The 16546-nt window shown below is 34.1% G+C and overlaps 2 pseudogenes; one reads left to right on the top strand and one right to left on the bottom strand.

Moving 5' to 3' along the window:
• Nucleotides 1–6490: 6490 nt before the first annotated feature.
• Nucleotides 6491–6716, top strand: LOC140625159 (small nuclear ribonucleoprotein G pseudogene; annotated as a pseudogene).
• Nucleotides 6717–15364: 8648 nt separating this feature from the next.
• Nucleotides 15365–15839, bottom strand: LOC140624781 (succinate dehydrogenase cytochrome b560 subunit, mitochondrial pseudogene; annotated as a pseudogene).
• Nucleotides 15840–16546: the final 707 nt, after the last annotated feature.

Below are 16546 nucleotides of genomic sequence, written 5' to 3'. Positions count from 1 at the left end.
TATTCAAACAACTGTTATGACTTGGAGAAATGTCTCCAAGTCATAGCGATAGTTTGCCACATGATTCTTTCTAAATAGTAGTCATAACAGTTTTGTTGCCGCATGATTCTTTCTAAATATTTTGCCAGATATGGACTTGAACAGTAGAAGGTAAATTGAGAAGTAAGTCCAGAACAAAGTTTTTGTTAGCATACTGTTTATGACCTTGCATGTCTGGCAACCACACTATTCTACATTTTTCTACACATCCTTTTTCAGGTCAACACATCTGTAGAACATTGTCTGAAATAATAGTGATAGATTGAGTGGTATTGCTGTTAGTGTGAAATGGACTGACTATAATGTAATAAATGAGTATCTTAGAAACATTAATCAGTTCACTATTGATAGATATGAAGATAAAGATGTGGAATTAAGGCAAATCTCCTTATATATAAGCAATCAATGGTATGTAACTGAAAACTGTTCTATTTAGAAGCAAATAATGTATAATATTTTAGCCCTAGCAGAAAGTCCAAAAAGATGATGAGTCAAGTGAACATGAAACACATTTTTTTCGGTTAGTTTGTCTATAGACTGATAGATCAGCTCATGAAGAACTCCTGCTACTGAGTTGCAGTATATCACTTATTTTTTTTTACAAATAATATCTCTTCTTTTTCATGTTGCTGTTTCTTAAGCTTATCGTTTAACTGTGAAATGATCATAATTATTGATGTTTTTTTTATTTAAAAAATACATATACTTGCACTATTTACATATTAGTAATGAGCTAAAATTAAATTTTTTAATTTTTAACTGTTATTGCAGTTAATATTATTTAGGTCAGTATTGCAATTGTTCATCAAATAATCACCAAATACATGTGTATTTGATTATTTTATTGAAATATTTTATTATGTAAGCTCAGATCTTAGGTAAAACAAACACAGAAATGAATGGATTAAATGACTAAATTCAACTCTACCATCCTCTAAGAACTTTGAGGCGACACAGGCAACCTAAGTGATATGTAAGTTTAATATGGACACAGCACAAATTAGGAGGAAAGTAACACAGATGATTAAAATCACAAAAATTTGAAACATAAACCTGAGACTATGATGCTTGTTGATTTGTGAGTGACACCGAAATCCTTTAAACAAAAAACGTCTTAACAAAATCAACTGCATGTGTCCTTAAAGGGCCTATAAAAATAGAGGTTTGTGATAATTATCACAGAAAATGAATAAAGAGTTTAAATGCATTAGAGAGTCAACCAGATGTGCACTTGAATTGAAGCTGAAGGTTGCAAGTACCATCATGAACATAACTGAACAAGATCGGTCTTTGGTCCATCCATTCATTTTCTTTCCTCTGGATAATGTTTACTCTAATTACTTCATCATGACACACAAAGGCCCGTGCCACGGATTCCAGGATCAAAATGTTGTTGAAAATAAATAGTTCTACCCACAGAACCATAAGCAATAGCCATGAAGCATCAACTAGCCATGTAATTTATAATTCCAGGTGGTGATGAAAATGACAAAAAAAAATATTGAATGTTAACAGGGGAAGTGAAAATAAGGTTATAGACTCAAGTTTTATTTTCTTTTAGATTTATTGTCTTCTTTTCCAATTTTTTTTTTCATTCTTTGTGTGTGTTTCTTGAAGGGATCTTTAACTTAATAATCAAAACCAGGTGCAACTGTTTATTATTATTATCAGCTAGTACAGATTAGATATTCACATTTTTCCCATTTTCCACAATATTACCACTGATTGCTCTAGTAGATGTATACCCCAATTGATTGTACATGTATCTTCTATAATGACATGAATAGTAATTTATGATATTGGGTTTTCTATTCCTGAAATTTTGTTAGAAGAAGATAGGATTGTAATGGACCAATTGAGATAACATTAACTGGGCAGCATATAGTTTTGTTAGAATAATAGCCTAATATATCAATCTTCTTTACTTGTCTCCTTAGATTTAATCTTATATGGTTCCTATATACACAATCTAAATATATGGTGTAGAATTTAGACATGCCTAGAAAGCAGGAGGTACTAGACAAAGCCCTGGGTGTCTTTGCTATGGATAGGACAAAGTAAAGAGCTGATACTAGCATTTTACTTTTATTCTCATAAGTTAGAACAGGACAAATTTGATGTAAGTAATTAAGAGGAAAACAGCCCTTCTATCATCTCCTCAAAATTAATTCTCTTCTCTTTCCTCAGGTGCTTTTCTATCACATCCTTGTCACTTTTTTCCTCCCTTTCAACTGCTCTCCTCTTGCTTCTTCCATTCATCTTCTATTATCACCTTGGCTCTAGCAAAGTGCAACATAATTATAATGAAAGAGTGAAGAAAATACGTTCAAATGTCTTGTTTTCTCAATTCATGCTGAACTTGGATTTCTATACCAGATTTAGTGACAAAATATGGTCTTATGGACAAACACTTCTGTAAAATAAAACAAACATAAACTCTCAGTGCCCACATTGCCTGATTCTGTGTCTATACATTTCGGTAAAGAAATGAATATTTTCTGTGGATGTCTTTCTTGCCTGTTTCTGCCTAATTGAACTATAATTTGCATAGAGACACTAACTTTATTTAATAAAGTGATTGATAACAACTTATGTACTTAGCAACAAGTGATGACCACGCAGGTAATAGTGTTTTTTGTTTTTGTTTTTGTTTTTATAAACTTAAGGAAAATAAGTGACAAATTAATGTCAGATTAACTCAAGGATAAACCTGCCACTTTTAATAATTGATAGTTGTTTACATCAATACTGAGGTGGCTTCCACAAGAGTATGAAACCTTACTTTCAACTATAGCAGTAGAATATACTTATTGTAAATATCTTAGTTTTTATCCTTTTCCTATCTAATAACACATTCTTAAAATATATAGCTTATTTTCGATGAAAGTGTTGAACCTAGGTCTGAAAAATAATTTATAAAGAGAAAAAGAGTGACAAGTGCTATGAAGGTTTTTTTATAACTTCAATGCATATCAGCCATACTGAAGATTTTATAAAATAATATTCATTCCTTAGTGGTGATGTGGGAGGGAAAAAGAAGATAGAGGGAGAAGCAGTGGCCTGCAACACTGGAAATTCTGTATATCAAAACAGACAGTGATATGATTAAGTGCCAAATTCAGTGTTGTATGTGTTACAAACACTCTGCCCCAGTTGGGTGAATTTATTGTTTGGGACCCCGTAAGAGTCATGACCTAAATACAGCAGAGACTAAACTTAATGCACTCTGTGTTTTATCATTAAGTCTCCTTTAAAAGAGTAATTTTTGAAACAAAGGAAGGGCAAAATTTGTGAATTATTGAAATATTTGAATTCATACTCAGACTTTTGATTCAGTCTGCTTATCTTTGAAAGCTAAATATGGTGCATATTTGGGTTAAATTTAAATTAATTAAGTAATTAATAAAAGGCTGTTAAACTATACTTTTAAGTATATTTTTAAATCATTGGGAAAAATCTTGACTCATTTTCTGGAGACAGATATTACTATGCCTATCACTAATTCTCCCTTTCTGACATTGCCTGATTCTGGGTAGATTAAATTATGGCTTTACCCTTGGAATGGTCTTAGCATGGGTCTAGTATCCTTCTCAGTTCCTTGATTTATGACTTCTGGCCATATGTGGCTTGGACTAATGGCATGTAATGATCACTGACAGTGTTATCTAAGAATCTAAGAACCTCATGTGATTCTGTGTGGTCCCTTGTGCTTTTGTCACTACTATGAAGAGAGCATGCCCTGGCTGATTTGTTGATCCAAGATGATGAGACACATACAGAACAGACCAGAACCTACAGAACTGCAGTTCCGCCTATCTGAATCCATTCTGGAGTAGATAAACCCCAGCTGAGTCTTATGTTCACAAAGGAATATAGTCAAATTTAGGTAAGGTGCCAAGCTGAGTCTGACCGTGGTTGGCCACCCAAGTGTCAGCATCAACAAGCCTCTTGTTCTTGAGTTAGTTGATTTGAAAATGTGTGTTTTTCTTTGGGCAATACAGCTACTTTTTTTTTTTCCATGGATATTCCCATGTGTTTCTTCTGCCCCTTTTCTGGATTTGGTAACTAAAATTAAATAACTGAGTAAATTATGAAGTATTCCACATGAATTTCTATAGTGTAAGGAAATCACAGTGTGTATCCCACAAATGGTAGACTAATAGATCACATGAATATTTAGGTTCAGTTTATGCAAGGTATTCACAAGAGTAATGCTTTGGGGGTTTTTGTTTTGTTTTGTTTTAAATATTTTATTTATTTATTCATGAAAGACACACACAGATAGAGAAGCAGAGATATAGGCATAGGAAGAAGCAGGCTTCCCACAAAGAGCTTGATGCGGGTAATGATCCTGGAACTCTGGGATCATGACCTGAGCCAAAGGCAGACACTCAACCGCTGAGCCACCCAGGCACCCTGCTTTGGGAATCTTAATGTGTGTTTTTTTAGAGTTACCTACCTTTTTTTTAGTCCAGTCATTGAGAATACTTTTTTTTTCATTTTTCTTTGTTGCAGGTATAAATAATTAGCGATAGCTCAAAAGCATGCTCTATGAAGTTACCTAAATCTAAACCATTAAGTTTTATTCTCCCTTAAAATCCACTTAAAACACTTCAGTAACTTCCTTTTTCCTGAACAAAACTCTACCTGGAAAAATTCTCCTACATGCTGCTCAATGCTCTCAACACATTTATAACTTGTCAACAATTGCACTTATTTTTGCCTACTCATGTTTCATCCTCTTGAAAGTAAAGATTTTACTGAGTCACCTTCAGAGTGTTACAAAAGTGAATTCACACTGACATTCCCATAAAGTTTCTCCTGATCTTTACTGTGCCATGGCAAACATTTATGAGACTATTGACTGGAGTTACTAGTTCAATGTGTATTCAAAGTTTAAATACCTCACAAAGAATAAGATCTGTATTCTCTTACCAGTATAGCAGTTGTGCCTGGGAACCCAGTAGTAGTCTGACTGAGACAGAGTCTATATCATAATGGCAAAACAAACAAACAAAACAAACACTTAAGTCAGCAAATGGCAGAAACTGAGATAATGTTGCATATGCTTTTTGAACACCTGGTAAGGCAAGATATCAAAAGCAAGCATGGGGGATCCCTGGGTGGTGCAGTGGTTTAGCGCCTGCCTTTGGCCCAGGGCGCGATCCTGGAGACCTGGGATCGAATCCCACGTCGGGCTCCCGGTGCATGGAGCCTGCTTCTCCCTCTGCCTGTGTCTCTGCCTCTCTTTCATGAATAAATACATTAAAAATCTTAAAAAAAAAAAGCAAGCATAGATATAAAATCAGTGTAAAACTGGTTTCACCAACCCAGACAATGTCATCATGCTATATAAAAAGAAAGATTACTTGCTGTTCTACTGTGTACAACATTGCTGCTATAGATTAGAAAGACTAGATTTAGACAAGTTGTTGAAGGCATAGACTTAAAATAATCAAGTTTTAATAGCATTTCTATTTTAGAAGGAATTCATAAAAGATATAATCAAGAACATCACTTTTGAGTAACAAGCCCTCAGGAATCCCTTCAAAAATTTCATTTTCTAAAAGTTTTTATTTTAATTCCAGTTAGTTAACATAACATGTTTCATTAGTTTCACATGTACAATATAGTTATTCAACAATCCCATACATCACCCAGTGCTCATTACAAGTATATTCCTTAATTCCCATACCTTTTTAACCCATTCCTCCACCCATCACCCCTCCAATAACCATCCATTTGTTGTCTTAAGAGTCTGTTTCTTGGTTTGTCTCTCCCTCTCTCTGTTTTCCCCCTTTGTTCATTTGTTATGTTTTATAAATTCCACATATGAGTGAAATCCTGTCTTTCTCTGACTTATTTCATTTAGCATTATACTCCCTAGCTCCATCCATGTTGTTGCAAATGGCGGATTGCATTCTTTTTTTATGACTAACAGTCCATTGTGTATATATGTCACATCTTCTTTATCCATTCACCAATCAATGGTACAAAATCCATTTTTTGGCAGAAATTAAATAGAAGAGAGTATAATAAAGGATGTGTGCAATATAACAAAACTGTGTGTGTATGTGTGTATGCATGCACAACAATATATCATTCTAGCCAAATTCTTGCCATCTACATAAAGGATGTGAAAAAAACTAAAGTTATTATGCATGGTAGGATTTACATTATAAATTCTGGAGACAAAATTCCATTTATAGGGTTGGAATATGTTATTCAGATATATCTACCTAGTATCTTCCAAGGGACTGGTGTATACTGATTATACCAGCTGAGTCATACTTCTTGTGGCAATCACAGATGACTTAGCATGACACCCATCACATACAATTTTCAATCTTTATTACTTTTTAAGACTTGATACCAAGGGGAATACTGTGGGAGCATAAGAGGTGACATGAATTCCATTTGGAGGCATCTTTGAGCTCATCCAGTAGATGCCATGAGCAAAGCTTACCTTCTCAAGTTGTAAAAGTTTATGGACAAGAAATTATCACTGAAATTAAATGGTGGCAGCCACATCCAAGGAATATTGCGGGGTTTCGATCCCTTTATGTATCTTGTGATGTATGTGTGGAGGTGGCAATGAGTGGGCAACAGAACAGTATCGGAATGGTGGTAATACAAGGAATAGTATTATCATGTTAGAAGCCTTGGAACAAGTGTAAACAATGGAGGTGTTCACTGGAAGAACTGCCTCCACCTAACCCCTCTTCATACAATATATTTTGATACAATATAGAAATCAGTTCATGTCCATTTTCATATTGAGCTGTTTTGTTAAATAAATTTTTGTAATAGTTAAAAAAAAAAAAGACTTGACACCAAGAAGTGGAGCTTATAAGTGTAGAGGCAGCTTAAACTATACATTAACTATTCTAAGGGGGAAAGCTGTGGATATTTTATAATGTAGAATACAAAGAAGAATATAAAGGTTTTTGAAGATTATGATAAATTTAAAACTTTTTTTAATGTAAAAACACATCCAAACTGACTTAACTTGTTCTTGTTAAACCCATTGATTGGTCCACAAGAGTTCTACAGAAAACTGGAATTTCAAGGAGGTATAGAGGTTTAGAGTATGTGTTCAGGAAAGACACGGGCTTAGGTTATTGGCTCCTAAACCCAATTTTATCAGGAGAATTTCAGCACATGCTCATGTAATAAATGGATTTGCCAACTACCTCATACAAAGAATTGGCTGGCCTAATGCAATGGCCTATTGAAGATATAACTGTGACGTTAGTTGGGAGACAATTATGTGAAAGGATGGGAATCTTGCTTAGGATGCATTTTATGCTTTGAATCAGAGACCATTATATGATATTTTCAATCCCATAGTCAGAATACGAGAACCAGGAAACCAAGGGGTGGCCATGGGAATGGCTTCTCTCACTATTATCTTTATAAATTATTGAAGGAACTTTTGCTTTTTATCTGGCAACTTCGAGCTCCACTTGCAGAATGGACTTAGTCCTCAAGAAAGGTATGCTTCCTCATAGGTAAGCAACCCTGGTACTATTGAATTGGAAAACAAGCTTGCTACCAATTCTGGGATCTATATTCACTGAACTAACAGACAAAAAGTTTACTCTAATGGCTAACTGATTAATATTGATTATCAATAGATAACTTATGTTTCCACACAGTAGGAACACATTTAAGAGAACAGACTCAATACTTGTCTGCACAATGTAAAGATAATTAAATAAAACTAGAGCGGTCAAAGAAGTGAAAACTATTAAGGACCCAAGTCTTTCAGAAATTAAGAGTTTGAATCATCATACCTGATTAAAGGGCACCAACTATGTTCTGGCTGAAACACATAAAATATGAAATCAGTAGCAGAATAATAAATTTGCAGATATCAAATGTAGCATCGTGATCAACTGCAGAAATGAGGACTGTGGTAGATTTGTATATAGATATGGATATATTTGCTTATTGTGTGTATATATTTATTTCTATACACATTATCTATTTTCATCTCTCCCTTCCCTCTGATTTTATATACAAGTTATTGGAGGTTAACCTTGATTTTTTTTCTTTACGTAACAAACATTTAGTAAAATTGTGAAATGGTAATATGGTGACTGGATTTGACTATTAACTAATATAGTGGTGGGATACAATGACAGTTGGACTTTGCACCTTCATTTTGGGGGCAGATGAGAATTTCATCCCTTATACAAAGAATAATTATATTTTGTTAAGTGAAAATATGAATTGTTTTTTTGTTTGATGGAAATTCAAACATTTGTATAAAGATGTGTATGGAATGTGAATTGCTGTCTCTGTAGAATGTGACAAAATTGTGACTATTAGCTGCAGATCAAATTTTCTTCCCTTGTGTTCTTATACTAGACCTAGATATTGCTCTTTGGCCACATCATATTGATATTAACCTTTGTCTAGAAACAGATTGCAAAACTAGGCCTGCATGAAAGGGTTGAGCTATTTTGTCTTGAAAAGTGATAGATTGGAATGTGGAATGTAGAATGTTGTAGTGTTAACCTCAGAGGCTGCCGTGAACCAGACGAAGCCCAAACACTGCAGTGGGTTTCTCTGCCATCCAGTGGGCTTCTGTTGTAGACCAACTACAGCTCATATATTTGGCAAGTTTCTCCATCACCTGAGGGGTTGAGGACGTGCTTCCATGTGCTTCAGGAAGTTTGCTTGTCACAATTTGAGTGTCCCTTTCCCCTACTTTCTCCAAAGAGGTCTTAATCCCAGACTGAGTCTGTACCCTATCATAAGTTTTTAAGTTTCTAAGAAAGGTCTTATTTCCTTTCCCTCATCCCTAAAGGTGGGAAGGACTTTATATATTTGTTATTACTGTACTCCTACATCTCCTACTTCTGTACATCCTATTTAGTAATCACCTCTTACTAGTTAACAGTTCTTAATATTTTTATTATTTACTAGTTAAGAGTTCTCAATATTAAAATCCCCATGTTCATATTGTTGATATAGTTTCTGATTTGACCCAGACTATACATAATTTTTGTTATACTTCTATATATATAAACTATATATATATATATATATATATATATATATGCTTTTCTTCATTCTATTTCTATTATCCCATTCCATTGTCCTTTTTTCTTTTTTTAAATTTTATTTATTTATGATAGGCACACAGTGAGAGAGAGAGAGGCAGAGACACAGGCAGAGGGAGAAGCAGGCTCCATGCACCGGGAGCCCGACGTGGGATTCGATCCCGGGTCTCCAGGATCGCGCCCTGGGCCAAAGGCAGGCACCAAACCGCTGTGCCACCCAGGGATCCCCCATTCTATTGTCCTTAAGATGAAATTTAAAACTTGAGGACTAATAATATTTATTGAAATTGGGTTCTTAAATTTTTAAGGCAAGAGAAATTATGGCATTTTTTATTTCTCTAAGAAAAAAATAGTATTTTTTAAAATGTTAGCTATATTCATTTTCTTATGCTAAGCAAAACTTTACCTACTAAGACTTTGAGTCAGTGTCAAAGTCCAGATTTGAAGTACTAGCATGCTCTTCATATCTAACCACCATTTCTTCAACTCCAGATGATTTTCATCAGGTATCTTGCATACAGATAAGACATATATGAATGACCATCAGAGTATGAAACTCTTCATATGCTTTTATAAAATAAAATTTAACTCAGTGAGATAAACATTTATGAGTAAGTTAAGGAAAAAATAAATACTAAGCTATAAATACAATTTAGAATACGAGGTAAAGGAGGAGGACATTACCTGGCAATATGAGTCTTATTGACTCCATGTTCAGCCATGGAAGAGTTCCAAATAACAACCCTAACCCATAAATGTAGTTGGAATCTAAAGCCAGAAGGACAAAACTGTCATTGAGTAATAACCAGATATTTCACATTCATGGTCTGGATATAAAATTTAGTTTTGGTTCACGCTTCTATTCTCTATTTATTGCCACAATCAGCCAAAATGTTTAGTCTATCTAAAAATGTCAGTATTTCACAATGAAATGATCAAAGCAGAAATATATGCTTTATTTTAGGAAAGAACTTCCTAAATATCTGAAAAGGCATTCTACTTCCATTGTTGTTTCCATCAAAGGGTTAAGATAAAGACTTAAGCAAAACTGCATTGATCTCTTAAGTGGAGAAGAAATCGTTAATACTGATTTTAACCAATGAATCTATCTTTTGATTTGGAATAGTAGTCAGGTTTTACATTATGATACAATAAGTAGGAAGCATTTTTAAATCAATTTGACAAGTAACAAACTTTATTAATGTTTTAATCACAATAAATCCCTTGTTTCCTTTTATCAAACTAATTAATTTTTAGATTACTATTTAGATCTCAAAATGAAGATATTTTACTTCCTTTAGATGCAACCAGATGAAGACCTGTGGAACAGATGGAGGGCACAACCTGGAATGGAGCCTTATGGAGACATATTTGTCATTAAATCTCTACAAATCACATTTTACCACTTCATGTGGTGTACACCTGTGGCTGCTTGATTATGTACTGTGCTGCCACACAAGAGACTCTAGCCCTGTAAATGCCTATTTTGTTGTCTTTATAATGTGCCTTAAGACAATAACAAAATAAGGGGACTGGAGTGTCGTAGGGAGATAATGTCCACAGGAGGTGCATAAGATGCTTTAACAAGACCTCTTCCTGCCAAAATTTCTATGTTTTATATTCAAGCCCTATGTTCCTCAGGGGTGAAAATGGGAGTTTGGTATTCAAGATTGATTTTCTTAGTTTCCTATGATTATAAACACACCTGTTCAAAATAACTTTGTGATGATAGACTAAAGAAATTCTGTTCTAAGTGTTTCTTCTCATAAGCCCTGTATTTTGTCTAGAACAGGAGTTGGTCTTTTGATAGCTGAATCTCAAAACGGCAAGTTGTTCAAGGGGTAGAATTTGTAATATTTTATAAACCTATAGTCTGTGGCTCATGGGTGGCTCAGTCAGTTAAGTGTCTGCCTTCGGCTCAGGTCATGAGCCCAGGGTTCTGAAAACATATAGTCTCAACATAGTAATTTAAAATTAAAATCTTAAAAAAATAAAAAATAAAAAAATGAAATTGAAATTTTGGGGCAGCCCGGGTGGCTCAGCAATTTAGCACCGCCTTCAGCCCAGGTTTGATCCTGTAGACCTGGGATCGAGTCCCATGTCAGGCACCCTGCATGGAGCCTGCTTCTCCTTCTGCCTGTGTCTGTGCCTCTCTCTCTCTCTCTCTCTTTCTCTCTGTGTGTCTCTCATGAATAAATAAATGAAATCTTAAAAAATAATAAAATTGATCTTTTTTGGAAGATCTCACCCATGACTTTTATGTTTTAAGGAGAATCTGAACTTTGAAAATAAACCATTAGATTTATGCATACTTTATTTTACTCATTGTATCTTGTAAATGTAAATAATGAGACTCTTTGTCTACTTTTACTATATTTTAGGTCAGCGCAACAGGAAATCCTCAACTCATTATCTGCAGGAATAGAAATTGAAACTTTATAGCAAACTGGGTCCATAGTTTTTGTGAAGTTTTCACAGTATTAAAATCAACTGAGTAATGACTTTGCATTTCTAAAATAGGGAAACAATAGAAAATTTGAAAAAAATACAACGCGCTTTTTTCAGTTTGAGACACATTTCTAAAAGTGCAAGTTATATAAATAAACACAAAAATTTTAAACTTCAAATAAAATTCACAAATAAGAGGTCATAAGGCAGTGGATAATTTAGTGTCAAAAGTAATTTGAATAAGTTCTATTTCAGTTTGGAGAAGAGACAGATCAATTGACATAGAGTAGAAATGTAGAAGGAGATCTTGAAGAATTAAAAACTCACTCTCTCTCTTTGTGATTTCAAGTCTGTTGATTTCTGTTCTTCAGTTCCCTGTCTCATTTTTTATTTTTCTTCTAACCTCTCTGGTTCCTTCTTGCTCATGGTTTAATTTGTGCCTACTGCCCCCACCCCAGTTACTTGGTAGTCTTTGCCCTTGATTCTACATTGATGCAAGCTTTCTCAGTTACCTAACATAGTTTCTCTTTACCTAAATTAAGAACTCCTAGAGAATTTCACTGGTCTGGTTTAGGGATTAGGATAGCAATTTTCACATGGCTTTTTTAGACCATGGCATATATTTTTTAAGTGGAAATCAACACTGAAGAAATAATAACAATGTAATAATAAAGTATTGAAGTTCAGTAAGATTTGAGCAGATTAATAGGTTGATTTCTGACAGCTTAATTTTGTTTATTAGAAGGTGAAAACAACTTTTTTCTTTAGTCATATAAATGAACTCTTATTCAATATTGTTAGATTTATTTTCTCACAGTTGACCCAACATTCCACACTTAATTCTGTTTTCATGCAATTTCTTTCTTCATTTCATACCTCTTTCTGGAAGCTTCTCTAATGAATTTACCAAATGTTTTAGTATGTCTGTGATACATTGTTAGTGTGTTAATATGCCAGTCAATTTTCTATTTGTGTCACACATATTTACTACTTACCATATATTCATATGTGTATACCTGGTCACACCCACGCAATTGTAGAATTCTTGAAGTTATAGTGTTTCTTATATTTACTTCTTAAAAACCACAGCCATATTATGAAATTCTGTACTTAGAGCCTGATGCTAGTCTCTTGAGGCCAGCAGTCAAACACTATTCTTCAAAATGCCAGAGGGAGTTTAGAGTAAAACTATAGCTGTGGTTCAGTAAAAATTTCTGGTCAAATTACAGGAAGATATTGCATATGCTAGTCCCAGAGTGGTTTAAGAGTATTTACTTCCAGGGCAGCCCAGGTTGCTCAGTGGTTTAGCACCTGCCTTCAGCCCAGAGCCTGATCCTGGAGACCCGGGACCAAGTCTCACATTGGGCTCCCTGCATGGAGCCTGCTTCTCCCTCTGCCTGTGTCTCTGCCTTTCTCTCTCTGGGTCTTTCATGAAAAACTAAATAAAATCTTAAAAAAAAAAAAAGAGTATTTACTTCCAAAATGTTGGTAAAACGTGTGTAAGATTAGAACCAAAAACACCTACAATTTATTGAGCGCTCACACATAAAAATAAATTAATGATGGATGAAAAGCAAACTTCTAACTGAATATTCAACCTTAAATTTTACTTACCTGGGTAGAATCATCTTAATTTCAGATATGCAAAACATAAATTAATCTGACACTAAGTTCTTCACCATTTGTTTTTCAAAAGGAAATGCAGTAATCAGAGATCTCACTTAATCGTTAGACCTCACAAAATCTGGTTGAGTTGCAAAGAAAATAACTTAAAGAAAAGACATGAAAGGAGAATATTTTTATTATAACTTATATAATTTTGGAAATAGAATGTAAGTGATTAGGAAGTAAAGAGATTTTTCTGAGTTAAAAATAGACTCACAAATATTTCATTATTATCTTGTGATGCAGTTCAGAAACTAGTATAATAAAAAATCGAAAAATATTGAAGAAGCGAAACTCAGACTTTATCCATTTTATTAGATTATAAGTTTATTAGATTATAATTCAAATCATCAGTAAATAAATATCAATGGAATAAATATCATTACATTACTGCTTTACTAATAACAAATTCTAACATCTAAAAATACAAAATTTGTTCCATAAATGGAATTGTATGCAATGCTACTCAATGTGCAGTCAGAAGATTAGCTGCCAGACCACAGGCTAATTGTTACTATACCAAGATAAAAGAAATAATGCGCTGCCTTCTTCATTGAGACAGTCTTGCTTTAAAAAAAAATAAAATAAAACATTGTTGAGCTTAATAATAGTTATGATTTTTCTTTTTGTCACAGATCTCTTTATCAAATTGTAGGTGATATTTTGTACTTAATTTTTTGTTGATGAATAATAACTATATATAAATGAACACCCAAACTATGTACTTTTTTGTATAGTTTTTAGTAAGGCAGATATAGAAAGTAGCATAGCTTTGTTTGTATATTTAAAATCTCTATAGTTTTACCTCATGGATCAGAATTACTAACAAATGCTCTCCTTTTTTGTTGTATCAGAGCATATATGTTGCCTTCATTTGAAAAGCAGTTTTACTGGATATAAAATTTTTGATTGACTTTTTTTTCCTTTCAACATTTTTATTGCTACTTGTTATTCCATTGCTACTTGTCTTTTCTTTTTTTCTGGTAAGAAGTCAATGGTAAATCATATTATTGCTATTATTCCATTAATGAGTGAATCGTTTTTCTCTTACAGCTTTAATGATCTCCTCTTTGTCTTCCATTAGTTTGTTATTGTTGGTCTGGCTGTTGATATATTTTGTTTCTCCTACATAAAGTTAAATAGAATCAAATTTGAAAATAGGTTAACCATGAATTCTTCAATGTTTTTGTATTTTTCTTCTCTCTCTCCTTGGGAAATCAGTTGCACATTCATTGGTCAGCTTGATGTTGTCCCACATATCTCTGTTCATTTTTATTGGTTTTATTTTATTTTATTTTATTTTATTTTATATTTCATTTTATTTATTTTATAAAATCTGTTCTTTGTATTGGATAATTCCTATTGATCTGTTTTGGGGGTTTTTTTTGGTTTTGCTTTTAAAGTCAAAATGAGTATTTTAATTCAATTTCAGAAAAACATTCGGTCATATGAACTTGAATTAGAAAAATTAAAAAAGAGGCTTATTTTTCCAGAAATGCAGGACAAAAGAAATAGCCCTTAATAAGTTCAATGATAATTTCTGTTTCATCCTTTTGCATTAGAAGCTATTGAAGCACCTGCTTTGAGGGTCACCTGACCCTGTTTATCTCCCTCTACCTGGCACAGGATAATTCTCCTCTACCTCCATCCCTCTTTTTAATTGTGTAGATCTGAAGACCCTGAGCTCTGACCAATGAAGAGAACTGTCCTTTAAGCTAGCAGCCCATAGGCAGTGACACCGAAAGCCCCACCATGTGTCTCAATGGCAGAGGCCATGGAGCTGGTATTGTTTCCACTGTTTCAGGAAGAGGAGCCAAAAGCTGACCATCAGCACAAACCAAGGCCGAATATGGAGAGAGTAGGTGGGCTTCTAGGCCCAGATTGGGAGCAAGAAAAGAGAATATTTTAGTCATTCCATCTTTAGAAACAAGGGGGAAATTGGATCCTTTTCCACTGCTATGGTTCTATTAGCTACTCTGTGCTACTGAGCTCCAAGGTGATGTGCAAGCACAAAAAGGTTTGAATAAATCAAGAGAAATTTGCCCTGGCTGGAGCAGAGAGTAACAAATAGGAACATAGGTCATTAATTATTTATAGGAAGACAGTGATGGGAACTTCAGCTCTTAATGTGGCTGTCAGCCTTAAAGGAACAATACAGTAAGAACCAAGACAGCCACTCCCAACTGATACAGCTGGGGAATCTTCAGGCCTTTCCCTAGTCCTACATCAAGTGTTAGACCCCATTCCAGGTGTGATACATGAGAGGGAAGAAAAGTGCAAACTTGGATGTGTAGACTAGCGATGCCCCAAGACACACAAACTTTACAATTCCAAATGAGATGCAAAGCTCCCAGGGACCAAAAAGGTCAACAAGCCAAAAAGAGAGACCCCTTTACTCAAGGCCATACCAGTACCACAGTGGCAAATGGATACTGCCATAGGAAGAGATCAATTGTAGATAGTGATATGTGGAGACAGAGGACAGTTTAAACTAGCGTTATTTTTCCAGAACTTCTCCATCTCTTCTTTGGCCGTAGTTCCCAAAGGAACAGCATTTCTGATAAGGTGGGCACAGAGACAATGACAGCCAATATGTCTCAACAAGAGTCCAGCCATCTTCTCTACTGATCTACTTTTAAGTTAACTGATTTGTGCTTTTGCATTTCTGTTCTGTTTGTAAATCTGGGTAGTCAATGTTTTTCCATTATTTTGGTTTTTGTTTATTTAAGTACTAGAATTTTCTTTTTTTTATATAGTTTATGTTTCTCTACTGGAAGTCCTTTTGACAAATCACTACAATTATATTTTTCCTTAACTCCTTAAATATAGTTTTCTTTAATTCCTTTAAGATATTTACAAAAGCATCTTTAATGTCTGTTAAATCCAACTTATGGATCCACTTAGAGACATTTTCTACTGACTGTTTTTTTTCTTGGGTGTGGGTCAACTTTTCTGTGTCTTAGTATGACTTGTAATTTTTATTGTTGTTGAAAGCTGGATATGTTAGATAATATAATGTAACAGCTTCAGATTCTTCCTCTTATTTGAAGTTCTGGTTTTTATTTTATTACTTTTGTAATTTAAATTTATTGAATCTCTCCCCTTATAGTATGCAGGTATTAAATGTCACTAATAATTCTCTTATTATTATTTTTACAATGGTTAGCTAGAAGTTGCCCCAGTGTCTGAATAGATTAACTGTCATCCAATAGCTGAGTATTTCTCCCTCTCAAATATCTTTAGATTGTAAGGCTTCCTTTTCTGACAAAAGATTTTTGTGTGGATTGGAGAGAGTGTTTCTGTGATCAATTGATTTTCAAGTC

The sequence above is a fragment of the Canis lupus genome, chromosome 35 (assembly GCF_048164855.1).
Source record: "Canis lupus baileyi chromosome 35, mCanLup2.hap1, whole genome shotgun sequence".
In the NCBI taxonomy this organism is placed as follows: domain Eukaryota; kingdom Metazoa; phylum Chordata; class Mammalia; order Carnivora; family Canidae; genus Canis; species Canis lupus.
This window is presented reverse-complemented; position numbering and strand designations above follow the sequence as displayed.